Genomic DNA, 15,681 nt, shown 5'->3' on the forward strand with positions numbered 1-15,681 from the left:
TGTAATGACACAGAGATTGGAAGACTACAGGAAAAAAGAGACTAAACACGGCAAAGTGTAACCTGTAGTCTGGCATCTATGCATTAACTGTCAAGAGATTTTAAAGTATTACATGCATTTACTGTCATACTAAAAAGTGCATATGGTTACATAATGTTGAGTTTATGCAAAGAACAAAGGTTTGCAGGGAGCCATATTAAAGAATTTGAGCATGAGAAAGTGAACAAAAATCAAAAGGGTATTATTTGATCACCCCAAAATTGCCCTCATAAATCAAAGATGTAAAAGAGTTAAGTAAACTCTTTGGGTGGTTACTCAAATCAACATCAGAAAGTCCATCACTCCATCTATTGCTTCCCCAGCAGTTTTTTTATAAATGGAAAGGAAGGTTCAAGCATGTAAGCAACACAGATTTTTGGGGAGGAGGGAATTGAATCTGCAAAACATTTTCAAAGGGCACATAGTCCTTCAGAGTCAGGAAATTTAATGTGCCACTTCTAAGTACAGTAGTCAAACTTCAATTCAATTTAATGGGGAGGTTCCACTGAAGCTTTGTCAAACTGAAACACCCCTTCCAAATTTCGTACAGATCAATTAAATCATATTTTCAAAAAGTCTTAGAGCTCAGGGTTTTATTGTAAGAAAACAAATTTGGAATTCTCAGAATATGAAAAACAGATAAGTTCCAGATGTGCTCTAAATTCTTGGAAAAGGTGTGTGTATATGGTTTTGTTTCTTATTTTCAAGTTAAAATCAAGCCAAGTCATTGTAGGTGATTCCACTTCTTTTGGCTGATGGAATAGAAATCAGTATCTTTATCAGAAGTCCCAGGTTTTTTTGGCTGTGTTTTAAATAAGTACTGAATAAGTCCATCTTGTTGACAATGAAACTTTGGTGTCTCTTTTCTGTGTGCTTAGCAAGTACCCTGCTCCGTCTTCCATTTCCGTTTGCTACTAATGCTATCAGAGCAATGCTGTTTCACCAGTCCCATGGGAACCAAATGTCAGTTTTCCAGATGGCAGACTGCCAGTCTAGCAATCATTTTGAAAGTCACTGAGGGAATTGAAGAAACAAAGAACACTGCTTCATAATGCACCTTGGGACCCAGCTTTTGTGCCTCAGCTTTTGGGACTGAACAATGGAATAAAGTATCAAGAAATCTTCCTTCCTTCCTTCCTTCCTTCCTTCCTTCCTTCCTTCCTTCCTTCCTTCCTTCCTTCCTTCCTTCCTTCCTTCCTCCCTCTTTTATGCTCCCCAAAACTTCCGCAAATGCATAATGTTCTTTCTAAAACAGCAAGAGCAACAAAAATAAACCATGCAACTCAATGATTTGTTTATAGTATGGATAGTGAGTTTGTTTGTTTGTCTATGCACTATTATTGAGAAGAAGATAATAGGATAGGAATAAAATAAAGACAAAAATAAGGAGTAAGAATAGGAAATGACCTCATAAAATTGGAGCCTTTTTAATAATATTAATACCATATTGCCTGTAGGGAAGGAATCAGATCGCATAATCATCAGGTTTGAATGGAGGCACTATATTTTCAAGTATCAATATCATAGGCATTATCTTTGTTAAGATTCTAAATTATTATCATCATGCACCATTGGGGGAAAATTAGCCATGGGTGGAAAATTGGTTTATGGAGTAAGAAAAAAAAAGCAAGGAGATAGTAAATGCATGTAATACTTTAAAATCTCTTGACAGTTAATGCATAGATGCCAGCATTGCTATTTTGGAATCAGAACACAATTACCTGAAAGTGTGGACTTCAAAGGCTCTACATCTTTAATTTAGAGTTCAGATTATGCAGCAGCTGCAAAGAAGTTTGTAAGGAAATTTACTTTCAGTGCTCTGTTTTTCATTGCAAACATATAAAGCATAAAATAAAATGTGTGCATATACTTGTATTTTTAGAATTTCATTGTATTATTTTTCTCTCCATCATCTATATTAACATAAAGCATTTTTTCCCTAAAAAGTTTAACAATTGATAACACAAAATGGTTTAGAATTGAATATTGTTCAGGATGAAAGATAAAACTGTGACATACCTATGTCATTTCTCCATTAGTAACACTGCTAGTGATAACACTACTAGTGTCATCCAACCATCATTGTGCTAAAATGATTGTAAAGATAACAATCTTTATATCACTTAGTGATAGCAGAGTGATGCTCTGAAGACTCTGTAATATACTAGGGCGGAAATTGCTTTAGTTTACCTTAGAATTTCCAGTGGCCTAAGGCATGTAATTCTTAGCAGCATTATTTATAACTGACTTCAAGACTAACATGTGATATTGAGTCCTGCCATTCTGCCCTGGCCAGATTGGCAAGATCTCCGTATACATTTCTCCAGAAGACATGATGAAATAAGTTAACTTCTTCAATTGAGAGTCAAAAGAAGGGAAGAACATGATGGAAACCACAGGAAGAATATGTCCTGATTTCCAGGGAAGAAGAACAATATATATATAGAACAATATATATAGAACAATATATATAGAACTATATATATTGTTTTCTGAGGTTTTCGTGGGTGTTTGTATGCAGATCTTTGGTCATTCGGGTTTTTTCCCACGTAGAATTTGAGGTATCAGGGCAATGTTTCGACGAAATCTCACCCATCATCCTCAGGCTGGTGACTTCAGCTTCGTTCTTCTGGGAGAAGTGTGTGATAGTGGCTGTTTTTTCTTCTTTTTTAAACTGCCAGAGGGGGTGTGTTCTGTGGGTGGAGGCTTGGCTGTGTTCTGATGGGGTGGAGGTGTGCTCTGATTGGGTGGGGGCTTAGCTGTGTTCTGATTGGGTGGGAATGTGTTTTGAATGGGGTGTGTGTTCTGATTTGGTGGGCATGTGTTTTGAGTGGATGGACTGGTCTCAGCTGCCAGCCTTAGACCTGAACTGGTGAGTTGTGCTGCTTTTGTTTGGCTCTGTGTTTGTGGTGGTGCCATGTTTTTATAGTGGGTGTCATTTTGCTTATTGTGTGGTTTGGAGAGGTTTAAAGTGGCTGATGTTGCAGCTGTAGTTAGGTTTCTGTTTTGTGGTTGTGTGTCGTTATCATTGTGGGTTCAGATTTGCTTTTTGAATGGTTGTGTGGTGGTGATGTCATGTGATGTTATCATGAGTTTGGGTCTGGTATCATTCTTGGTGGTTGGGACTCGTCTGTCAATAAAGGCAGGTTTCCAAACGGCTGGTAGGCGAGAGGCATCATGTCGTTTGTTCATGCTGGGGGGGCGTTTTTCTATCTCGATGGCTTCTCTGATTATTCTGTTGTTAAAATCTTCAATTTTGGTGATGGTTCTGGTTTTTTTAAAATCAATTTCGTGTCCCGTGGCTTTAAAGTGTTGGAACAGGGATGAAGTTTGTTCTCCCTTTCTGAGTGAGTTCCTGTGCTCTTCAATGCGTGCACTTATTCTTCTGTTGGTCTGTCCGATGTATGTGGTGGGGCAGGTGGGGCATGGGATTTCGTATACTCCTTGGTTTTCTAACCCAATTATGTCTTTGGGGTTTCTTAGGATGGTGGATATTTTTCTGTATGTGCAGAATGCTGTTTTGATGTTGTGTTTTTGGAGGATCTTGCTGATTCTGTCTCTGTTCCCTTTTAAGTATGGGAGGAGGGCTTTGCCATTTTCTTGTTCTCTGTCTTGGATTTTTGTGGGTGTCTCTCTTCGGATTAAGTTGGTAATCATGTTTCTTTGGAATCCATTGGCTCTTAGTACATTAGTGAGAGTGTGTAGTTCGGTTTTTAGGTGTTGTTCGTCAGCTAGGTGTTTTGTTCTGGAGATGAGTGTCTTGGTTACGGAGTTGATCTGTGCTGGGTGGTGGTGTAAGAGTGCGGATGAGATTTCATTGAAACGTTGCCCTGATACCTCCAATTCTACATGGGAAAAAACCTGAATATATATCTCCCAGGCATATTTACTTAAAGTATAAAATCTTCAAACACCGGGATGGGATCACAGAATGATGATCCCATCCTATCTTTTCCCCAGTAAGGAATACAGTGGTACAGTAACCCCAACATATAGTAAACAAACTTATCACTTCCAATGAGGGACAATCGTTTATTGCTAAAAGATCATAATAAGCAATAAAAAGTAACTGTTTAAAGCATATCTACCTAATCTAAGCTTTTGCTGGTCCTCTGCCAGTGTCATCAGAGAAAGCATTGAAGGTTTGAAAAACCGTTGGTAAGTCTGTTTGGTTCCATGCTCTGCTCTTTGGCCACATGATGGACCTTGCTGTAGCCAATCATGATTGTTCTGACTGTCTCGCATTGGTTCCCTTGCAATCCGGTCTTACTGTCTCTTTTTTAAATCTTTCTCCTCCCTATCTGTTTCGGTTTGACTACCTTAACCTTTCTTGTTTTCTTTTGTTGTTCCTCATCCAATGTCATAGCTGATGGTATTTGTATTTCCTTGTTCTCTGTGTCCTCCTTCTCTACCCTCCTTGCCTGTGATTGGCCATTCTGTGCTATGCCTGGGTTTCCCTCTTGACTCCCTTCTGTGATTTCTGCAAACAGCTCCCTGCCCCGATTCACTTGCACGTATGACTTTCTTTCAGTGCTTATCCACTGATCTTTATCTGATCCCTGGACTAGCCACCCCAATGTTTTTTGTTTATTCTTATGCTGCCCTTGCTTTCTACTATCTGATTTAGTTGATCTCGCTGTATTTGGACGTTCTTTGTGTGTTGGTGTGTATGTGTGTTGCAGCGCTCTCTTTCCTTGGTTTGCCCATATCTGTTCAATTGGGGTTGTCTTCAGATCATTTCTTGTCTTCTCGGCTAGTTGTTTCATGATTGGTATCTTCTTTTTTGTATGAGTTGTGTTATCCTCTGTTTGCTGTATTTCTTTCGATGGATCACACATTCTCTGGTTATTTTCCTGGCCTTGGGATGGTCACTTTCTTCTGTTCATTGTGTCTGTCCATCCATCCATTCCTGTTAAGGTCCTGTCTTCTGGGTGCTCTCCATCTGTTTGTGCATGCGTGTGACATCTTCTCTTCCCTTGCTCTATCCACCTCCGATCTTCGGGAGTTATTGCATGATTGTTTGTCATGTCTTCCTGTTTTTCGGGCTCTGTGTGTTGGGTTTTTTTATATATATCTCTTCCGGTGTCCTGGTTGTCCAACTTAGATTTCTTTTGGTTTCTCTCCTTTTTATCGTGGGTAGACCTATCTGTTGCTGTTGATGTGCTTTTAATGCCTGGTAGGCAGGTGGAAATTCTATGTGGCGATATGCTTTAAACGGTTACTTTTTATTGCTTATTATGATATTTTAGCAATAAACGATTGTCCCTCACTGGAAGTGATAAGTTTGTTTTCTATATGTTGGGGTTACTCTACCACTGTATTCCTTACTGGGGAAAAGATAGGATGGGATCATCATTCTGTGTCAATGAATATTTCTATCTTACCTTCTCACCTTCACTTCTTTTTCTTATTGGCATCCTGAAAGGAATTATTTTTCTCTATACCTTTTGTCTCTTGAAGTACAAGATTCAGTAAATAGGAGTGTGTGCAAAATCCTTGCATAATTAAATATTGATTCAGAAATATTTATCCAACTCATTATATTCAAATTCTGAAGTAGTCTTTTCAATGGGATTCCTCTAGCTATATATCCAGGGCAATTGCCCCACAAAGACCATAGGATGAACTATCTTTTAAGATTGGTCAATAAGAAATTTGAGGCCATGTAGAGCTATCAGATAGATGAACACTTGACCTTTTAAAAAAAACAGTTGGTAACAAAAATAACTTCACAGAAGATTAATCTGGTAAGAATTCTCTCTTTGTTGATCTGACTTTACTTGACCGAGGTCACATTTAGAAATAAGCAATAACAAGATCTTCTTTGAAGTCTGTTTTAAACTTCCATTGGAATGAGTAGAAACAAATATTCTTGTGATGATTCCAATCTGATCTGCCAGATTGGAGAACTGGACATTTCATACAGGGAGAAATATTTATGGAAGAGCTGGTATGTGAGTATAGTATATGGTAAGTCGATTAGAAAAGAAAAATCACAATATTCATGTGATATATTTTATTTTGTGTTATTAGTATTCTTGAGTTCTGGATTCACAACTTTTATGCTGGTCTTCAAACATATGATTCCTGACAAGTACTTGAACTCAGGTAAAATTCTGATGCATGTGCTAATGCAATCTTTTGCCTCTGCCAAGAGTGTGTGTTTGCTTCTCCATCCTGTCCTTACCCCCTTTTCCACAGGGCTTTCAAAATTGGAAATCAGTTTGGTTAGAGGAGAACATTTGAAGCTTGAGAATCAGCATACCAAAAGGTTCATTTCTCTCTCATAATATTTTAACTTCCTATCCATATCTACAAGGGTGATCAACATTATGTTCAGATTGTTTTGAAAAGGAGTGTGCATTTTCTAAGAAAACTCTTGTTTCTTCACAATTGTCCAAAACTGGGGCTTTGATCTTTGATCTTCTGCATTTATCTGGAAGCAGATGAAGAAGAGGAAGGAAGGAAGGAAGGAAGGAAGGAAGGAAGGAAGGAAGGAAGGAAGGAAGGAAGGAAGGAAGGAAGGAAGGAAACCATCTCACCTGTACTGGGTAATAATCCTTGTTACCAAAATGTGGACACTGATATCATTATTGAAATAATATAAATTAGGTCATGTGTGTTTGCTGGCATGGCTGTATTTTTCATTTCCCTAGTCATGTATCTACATTAAAGGAGGAGTCCTTTGGAATTTCCTGTGCTGCATCTGGAATGTTTCAGCTAGAAATGGAAGGATGCCAAGAAACCTTTAAACTTCAAGAGTTTAATAATGGTTCAGAATGCCAGCTGCTTGCTGAATTGTCTTTTATTCTGTTTAATGGTTTAGCCAACTTTTTTTTGTTATTTTGTTCTTATCCATGGCATTGGAAAGTTGGAAGCTAACCCCCTGCAGCTTCCAGGTGAAAGTTGCCTATTTTTTGAATGTGTATTGATAGCAAGCATATGTCTCTCAGACAATTAATTCATGAGTTCCAGAATTCTGAGCAACTATTAAAATTCCTCATAGCTTCATATGAAAAACCAGAGAAATTGGACCTTATTACTGGAATATAAGTTTTAAATATCAAAGGCAACATTCTAAATTACTGCCTGGTATCTGTGATATACCGTACTTTGGGCTACATCTATAGATCTGAAGTATTCAGGAAATGTAAGTTTTGAGCAGAAAGAGCCTTAGAAAAGGCCAGATATGACATCTGTAAAGTTTTATAGGAGAAAACCTAAGTTACTTTGCAACTTTTTCTCTGTGTGCTATAATTTGTTTTGTTTAATTGAGAAAGAGGCAGAATAAATCAGGCAATTATTTCATATCAATGCATGAGTAATGCATCCTGAAGTTTCTCTAAGCATGTAGATGTTTACAAAATACACATTTAATTGACTGATGAATATCCTTCTATATTTCTAAATTCTCTAATCAGTATTGCTTAGGACTAAGAAGTGGCATAAAGATAGTGGCTGGCAATTTCCTTCTGTCAATCAAGCTGGTTGCTTTTCCCCCCCTCATGCTGATAAAACCTCATCTTCAATTACTGGTGGGCAGATTTTTTTTTCATACTTCCTGTTCTTCATCTCTGGCACACGTCTCTGATTAATGCCCTCCTTCTCAGAATTCCATCAATGCAGCAACAAAACAAAGTTTTAGCAGTGTAATAGTTCCTAGCCCAATTTAGAATTACCAACCATCCCTATTCTTTACTGAAACGATAAATGGTCAACAGCCACCACTATTTTAGCTGGTCTATCTTCCACTCTAGTTCTCTCTTCCAGTTTCGTTTAATAGAGTTCTTCTAGTAATTTTAAGATACCATCTCTGATGCTAGCTCAATAGCCCCAAGAGAATATTTTCCTATGAAAATTTAAACTGACTTTTAATTTCAAATTTTCTTATCAACAAGTTAGCACATGAGAACAGCCAGCAGGAAATCATGGCTAAGTGCAAACTGTTGCATCTATGAAAATGCATTGAATCATAAAACAGAATTGTCATTAGTAAATTGAGCTTGGTGATATACAGAAGATACCATACTTAATATTAGCATTTATGATATAATTCTATTATATTTATCATTGTATTATTATTAATGGTATATTAGAATATTCAGACATCCCTGGAATAACTGCTGCTTGTATCTTATAGTAGAATTTTATAGTCTACTGTTGCCAGCAATCATGGACTAGAAGCATCAATTTTTGATGCATATAACACAACTTTTGGTGTACCAAACTACACTGGAATTCCAACTTGTCCCCATCATGTTTTCAGAGAAGCAGTCATGGGATTCCCAAACTTAGGTCAACTTTATTGTCAAGTGAATTAGAAATGTTTGCTATATATGTAACCTGCTGTGACTGAGATTATTCCTGGCAGCTTTAGTTTAAATTGTTTTTTGGGCCTTTGGTGAAACACTAATGTCCAGCACAGATAGTTAGCCTTAATCTGCAACATGGTTTAAGAATGGTATCCAGTTGATTGCTTATACTACAAAGTATCTGTGAACAAAATGTAAGGAGATTGTTCATTGATTTCCCCTGCAGCTTTTCATCACACATTCTTCACCTTTTGAGCAGAGGAGAGGGAATTGCTGGAAGTTGTCCCCTTCATACTCTATTGAACTTCACTTCCATTAGTGTAGGGATTGAAACAGTAGTGATTATCTGTTTCATTACAGAATGATTTCATAGTGCTTGCTTAATGCTTTTTTTCTTTTTTAAATGGACATTAGCTTCTAATTGCTGTGGAACTACTCCTGATTTAATTTTATTTTCTTGCTCTGCATCAGGTGAGCTCTCTGAAACTTAATGTCTAAATTTCTATTTTTATCAGTCCTCTTTCTTCTAAAAGGGTGATACATGCTTTTACATGTATCATAACAACTGCCATTGCTTTTCCTTCTACACCAGACATGTCAAACTCATGACGTTGTGTAACGAATCGGGACAGTTTTGCCATTGCTGGCAATGGGGTGGGCGTGGCTTCCACATGATGGGTCTGGCCCGTGGGCTGGTGGTTTGAAACCCCTGTTCTGCATATTATGTATTGAAATCAGTGGTGGGATTCAGCTGGGTCACTCCAGTTCAGCAGAATCTGTAGCTAAATTTTGCTGAGTTCAGAGAACCAGCTGAATGTACACTGCTTCTGGAAGTCCAGTCTAAGCCTCGGTGGCCTGGAGGAGGTCTCCCAGGCCTAGAACAGCCCACTGGAAGTGCATGGATACCACTTCTGGAAGTCCATTCTAGGCCTCGCAGGTCCAGGCCTGCATCAAATTAGAGAACCGGTTGTTCAGGTATTTCAATCCCATCACTGATTGAAATTCTTCACAGTAAATCTTCTGCATAGCACTTAAATAGTAATCATGTCTGATGTCAATTTGGATCAATTATTTTAAAAACAATAAGCTTTATGACACTGCATATGGAGTTTAGAGATAGGTGGGAAGAGGTTAGGTAATAGGTGGGAAAGGAATGAGAGGAGAAAATATGAAGGAGGATAAATAAAATTAAGTAAAAAATAATCACATGTAGAGTGAATAATTCTTTTAGCCTAGTTCCAACATCACATTATGATTTACTCAAAAACAAGTATGCAAACCTGATATAAAGCACACATGCACAATACTTTCTACAATCATTTTTCCTCTCACATCTACTAGAAATGAGCATTGCCCCCTTTTACTTAACAGCTTGAAGTTATTATCATTTATTCGGCAAGGAGTTATATCCTGGATTTCTAAAACGAGATTTTATTGAACTCTCAGAGAAGGCAATGAAGATAAATCGAGATGTGTCAAGATAAAATTAAAAATTATTACTTGAACAAAATTCAGAGTGCGCTTGGCCATACTACCACATTTTCCATTAAGGGTGTTAGGAATTAAAGATATGTAACTGATAAAGATGGATGTTTTACTCCCCTGGAGTCAACCTGGGCAGCTTAAAGTAAATATTATAATTGATCTCTCTGAATGATGTCCATAACTAAATGAGGCCTGAAGCCTGGCTTAGTTTTCTGACTCTCAGCACCAATGGACAAGACTTGCCTTTTATTAATGAAAAGATAACCAACTCATTTCTTGTGCCAAATGCACCATTTCTGACCAAACTCAGAAAATAATTGATAGAAAATAATCTATAGAAATCTCCTTTTTAGTCTTTTCACAGCTCCCCCAGCCCAATTTTATTTCAGTGTTGCTGACTGAGGTACACTTCATTTCGTATTAATGCAGGAATTTATCAGGCTTCTGTACTGAGGGAAAAGGTTTTGAATATAATGAAAACATTCATTTTATTACTATAAAGGGAAAGTAATGTCTTTGTTGAGAACTCTGTGGAGCCAGAAAGTCCAGCCATAGTCATAATAAGAATGCTGCTGTGCTTTTTCAATTAGGGGTGTGATTTGTAGGCTTTTTATCTCATCACATTCTTCTTTTTTACTTCAAAAATAAATAAATAGAGCAAGTAGTAGGCTGCTGCAAGCTTGTTGACAATCGGTGCTTCGGGTTGAGTTCAGAAGAGGAAGACAAGATCAGCCTGGGATAGGTACATTAGTTCTCAAAAATAAAGAAGAGGCAAATATAATCTTTCCTGTGTCTCATTTAGACTCAAATCTATGTCCAAACTAAAACTGATCTCAAAGTGCTTCCCTCTTCTGCCCCTTGACTCTGGTCCTGGGCCACAAAGTGATGCTCATCAATACAAATGGTAGAGGTAAAATGAAGAATAATAACTGAAAAATCAGATTTTTGTTTGTCAGAAGTGGTATAGTTGCTAAATGTATACTGAAGATATAATACCACATTTAGGGGCAGCAAAAATCCAGATATCCCCAAATTATGGAGGGCCTGCATTTTAACTTCTTGGTACCATATAACAGCTGTCTGCATCTCAGAAATTTTAGAGTTTAAATTCTTACTGCTTCTACTGTCCTCAAATTTATTTATTTATTTATTTATTTTAATCCCATTTATATCCCACCCTTCTCCGAAGACTCAGGGCAGCTTACAATCTAAAGCACAAATCAATGTGCTTAGCAATAGCCTTCATTCTATGTATATGCCTGCTTATTAGGGCTTTCGCGCCCCCCCCCCAGCAGCATTATTACAAAGTCAGCTTAATTGCCCCCAACAATCTGGGTCCTCATTTTACCTACCTCGGAAGGATGGAAGGCTGAGTCAACCTTGAGCCTGGTGGGACTCGAACCTGCACTAATAGCAGGCAGCTGGTGTTACTTAAGTAGGCATTAGCCCACTGGTCCACCAAGGCCAAATGATAAATTTAAATTTGTTTTTTTTAAAAAAAACACTTTCAACTTCTTTCATTTCATTACCTCATTTTGTTTCATTACTTGTGAAATATGTGTATGAGAATTAGCATCTTTTCCCTCTCAGTTACTCAGCAGATCAGCTGATTATAAACATACCTAAGCCAAATCTTCTTCATGCATACAAGAGATCTGTTGGGAATGAAGAAGCAAGATGAAACCAGTTGGACAGATAGCATCATATATATATAATCATCATATATATATAATAGCATCATATATATATAATCAGTGAGAATAAAGGTAAAATCTATTCACTGGCAAAATCTAGGGGAATCATTATTTGCTTCTCAAAATTCTAGACCTTTGCTGCAAGTTAAGCAGAATAGAAAATAGGTTTCTCAGAATTTCTCAGAATTTCTTTTCTAATACTTTCATCTGTTTCATCTTATTTCCTGCAAAAAGTGGCTGTGTTGAAGGGATGGATGGATGGATAGATTCGTAAGTAAGTAAGTAAGTAAGTAAGTAAGTAAGTAAGTAAGTAAGTAAGTAAGTAAGTAAATGAAAGTCTTTCCAGTCTCTCCCTCCCCAAGTCCCACCTTTCAGTTATATGTAGTCTGGTTTCAGACCCAGTTACAGCACGGAAACAGCATTGGTCGCACTGGTAGATGATCTCTGGTGGGCCCGGGACAGGGGTTGCTCCTACTTGACCTCTCAGCGGCTTTTGATACCATCAACCCTGGTATCCTGCTGCGACGGCTCGAGGGGTTGGGAGTGGGAGGCACTATTTTACGGTGGTTCTCCTCCTACCTCTTGGGCCATTCACAGTTCGTAGTGGCAGGGGGGCAGAGATCTACCCCGAGGCCCCTTTCCTGTGGGGTACCTCTGGGGAAGGTTCTCTCCCCCCTCCTGTTTAACATCTATATGAAGCCACTGGGTGAGATCATCCATGGCTTTGGGGTGAGGTAGCACCAATATGTGGATGATACCCAGTTGTTTATCTCCACCCCGAGCCAACCCAGTGATGTCCTTGATGTGATGTCCCGGTGCCTGGAGGTGGTGCGGGTCTGGATGGAAAGGAACAGGCTCAGGCTGAACCCCTCCAAGACCGAGTGGCTGTGGATACCAGCATCTCGCATTGTCCAACATGTTCCATCTCTTTTGATGGGGGGGAGAGCTCTTGCCCCCCTCAGAAAATGCCCGCAACTTGGGTGTCCTCCTGGATTCACGGCTTAACCTGGAAGATCATCTAACCGCCGTGACCAGGGGGGCCTTTGCACAGGTTCGCCTGGTGCGCCAGTTGCACCCCTTTTTGGACTGAGATGCCCTATGCACGGTCACCCATGCCCTTGTCACTTCTCGCCTGGATTACTGCAATGCTCTCTACATGGGGCTGTCCTTGAAGTGCACCCAGAGGCTTCAGCTGGTGCAAAATGCGGCCGCACGGGTGCTTATGGGAGTATCTCAATACTCCCATGTTACACCTCTCCTGCGTGAGCTGCATTGGCTTCTGGTTTGCCTCCGGGTGCGATTCAAGGTGCTGGTAATTACCTTTAAAGCCCTACATGGCTTAGGTCCGGGGTACTTGCGAGACCACCTGCTGCCAATGTCAACCTCTCATCGCCCAGTTCGCTCCCACACAGTCAGCCTCCTCAGGGTTTTGTCGACCAGGCAATGCCGGCTGGTGACCCCCAGGTGGAGAACCTTCTCTGTGGGCACGCCGACCCTCTGGAATGAACTGCCTCCAGAGCTGCAGATGGTCCCTGACCTTAGATCCTTCCGCTGTGACCTGAAGACATGGTTGTTCCAACAAGAGGGCCTGGACTGACCATGGTTTTTAATTTGGTTTTTATTGTGTAAATTGTTCGTATTTCTTATATTCATTGTTTAATTCTTTTTTAATTTTTGTATTTTATGTCTCTTAATTTTTATTGTTGTGAGCTGCCCTGAGTCCTTAGGGAGAAGGGCGATATATAAATTTAATAAATCCTAATCCTAATCCTAAAGGTGTATGTAAAATTTGTTTTAAGGTATCATTTTCTTTTTGGGATTTCTACTGAATATGTGAGAGAAAGGAAGAGAGAAAGAAATAGGGCGATCATGTTGTTCTGAAGGATAGAGACTGTAAAGTCATAGTAATGCATGTTTCTCTTGACACTTTTATCTGTTGCAAGCTCAGTTATCATTCAGTAGCAGACCTTATGCAATTCTCATCTATTTTATGCATTTTATGCATTTTAAATAATGGGTTCTTCATATTTTGTTATTTGATTAGGCCTTTATAGCGTAACTTTTACTTTGGTTTTATATATATATATCTTGACTGTCATACTGATCAGTGCAGCTGAAAAAAGAAAGAAAACCTTTCATCTTGTCATGTGAAAACAATAAAATTGGAAAGTTAATTTTCTAAGTAGCTTTTTATATTTCAATCAATTCAATCCTCCCCCACAAAGTAAAGAGAAAATAAAATAAATGTCATAGATTATTTTTTCTCATTTTCATTGAAACACCCAGAAGATAAAGTTGTTCTCATATATAATTCTATGTGCATAATAAAGATAATACCATAGTAAAGAGCCATTTTCCTTTCCTTTCAGTTCAAGAAAGACAACATTAATTACTGGAAGTGAGTATTTTTTTCAACTAGTGAAAAGTTATAACGAATAATGACTATTGCTCTAGATTACTAACAATGTTTGTAAATAATATTTTTTAAAAAAAAATGTACTGAAATAATGTGAATCAGAGGAAATGCTGATAAACAATAAAAGTGAATTAATAAATCAGAATGTATAAATGATAAAAAGATTTTTGAGACATTATAATGTAAAAATGGTGGTAGTGATTTTGAAGATTAGAAGGTGGAGACTGTTCATCTGGAGAAGTTGAAAATACAGAATAAGTTCTAGTCACATGTTTGACATGTAAAGCTTATTTTCATTTGTTAATTAATAAGAGTGCTCTAGCAAGTTACTCTTGTGACATAAGCAGGGCTTTTTTCCTCATAGAACGCTCAGAACGGAGTTCCGGCACCTTTTTTGGATGGAACCTTGTAGGGTAGGCAAGGCGGGTTGTATGACATGTGTGAGTTCCGGCACCTTTTTCTTTTACAAAAAAAGCACTGGACATAAGTATGGACAAGATTAGTGTATATGTTTATTTGCAAAGTGAGTTTTTAGCACAGTAATGTCCCAGGTATGAATTTTATACAAAATGCTATTTTCATTGCAAAACTTTAGCAAAATTGTATCTTATAATCTTATAATGTGATCGGCCAACCCATTTTCTGCCATAATTAATTAGCCTGAATTAAAAAGAGTAGAATTAAGTAAGACAAATTAATATTTTGGAGCATATCTTACCCTACTTGCCTAATGTTTTCTTAAGATACAGATAAGCACAGGTTCTGAAAAGAATTTGGCTATGTTGTTAAAACTAAATAATATGGTGACATTCTCTAAAATTAAAGGTAAGTAAGTAACATGCTACCTAAGGATGCCAATGTGTCTGTCATCCAGTCTCATTTTTTTAGAATAGTTTAATAAATAATCAAATAGTAATTATTTCACAGAGGTGTAAATGTGTAGGGTTATTTACTTTTACTTAAGTAATACAGGAATATAGCATAAGTGTTAAGTCAATGTAGGCACTGTCAAAGTAGAACACCAGGGCAATAATATGGTTGGTGGTAATCACAAAGAGAGCATTCTGGAACCTAATTCTTCTCTAGTGAATGACCTAGAAGAAAGAGATAGCTTGCGAGACCACCTGCTGCCATTGTCAACCTCCCATCACCCAGTTCACTCCCAGAGTCGGCCTCCTCAGGGTTCCATCAGCTAAGCAATGCCAGCTGGTGACCCCCAGGGGGAGAGCCTTCTCTGTGGGCACACTGACCCTCTGGAATGAGTTGCCTCCGGAGCTGTGGATGGCCGCTGACCTTCGGTCCTTCCTCCATGACCTGAAGACGTGGTTGTTCCAACAAGCGGGCCTGGACTGACTACGATTTTTAATTAGGCTTTTTATTGGGTTAAATTGTTTTGTAATTTTGCATTTATTGTTTAATTCTCTTTTAAACTTTTTACTCTTATGTTTTTTAATTTTTATTGTTGCGAGCTGCCCTGAGTCCTCAGGGAGAAGGGCGGCATATAAATTTAATAAAATGAAATGAAATGAAATGAAAGATAGGATGGTAATAGTGTATAAAACAAATACTGTAACTAGGTCAAATATCATAAGTGGTCTACTTAATTCATATTTCTTGTTGTAAAAAATGTTCAAATATCAGTACCTTCATATTTACAACTTATGATGAATGCTCAGTAAGCATTGCCTCCTGTTGTGCTGAAATTCTGTCTGGACCACATGGTTTCAAAGTAAGC

This window comes from Vipera ursinii, assembly GCF_947247035.1.
Source record: "Vipera ursinii genome assembly, chromosome: 3".
Lineage (NCBI taxonomy): Eukaryota > Metazoa > Chordata > Lepidosauria > Squamata > Viperidae > Vipera > Vipera ursinii.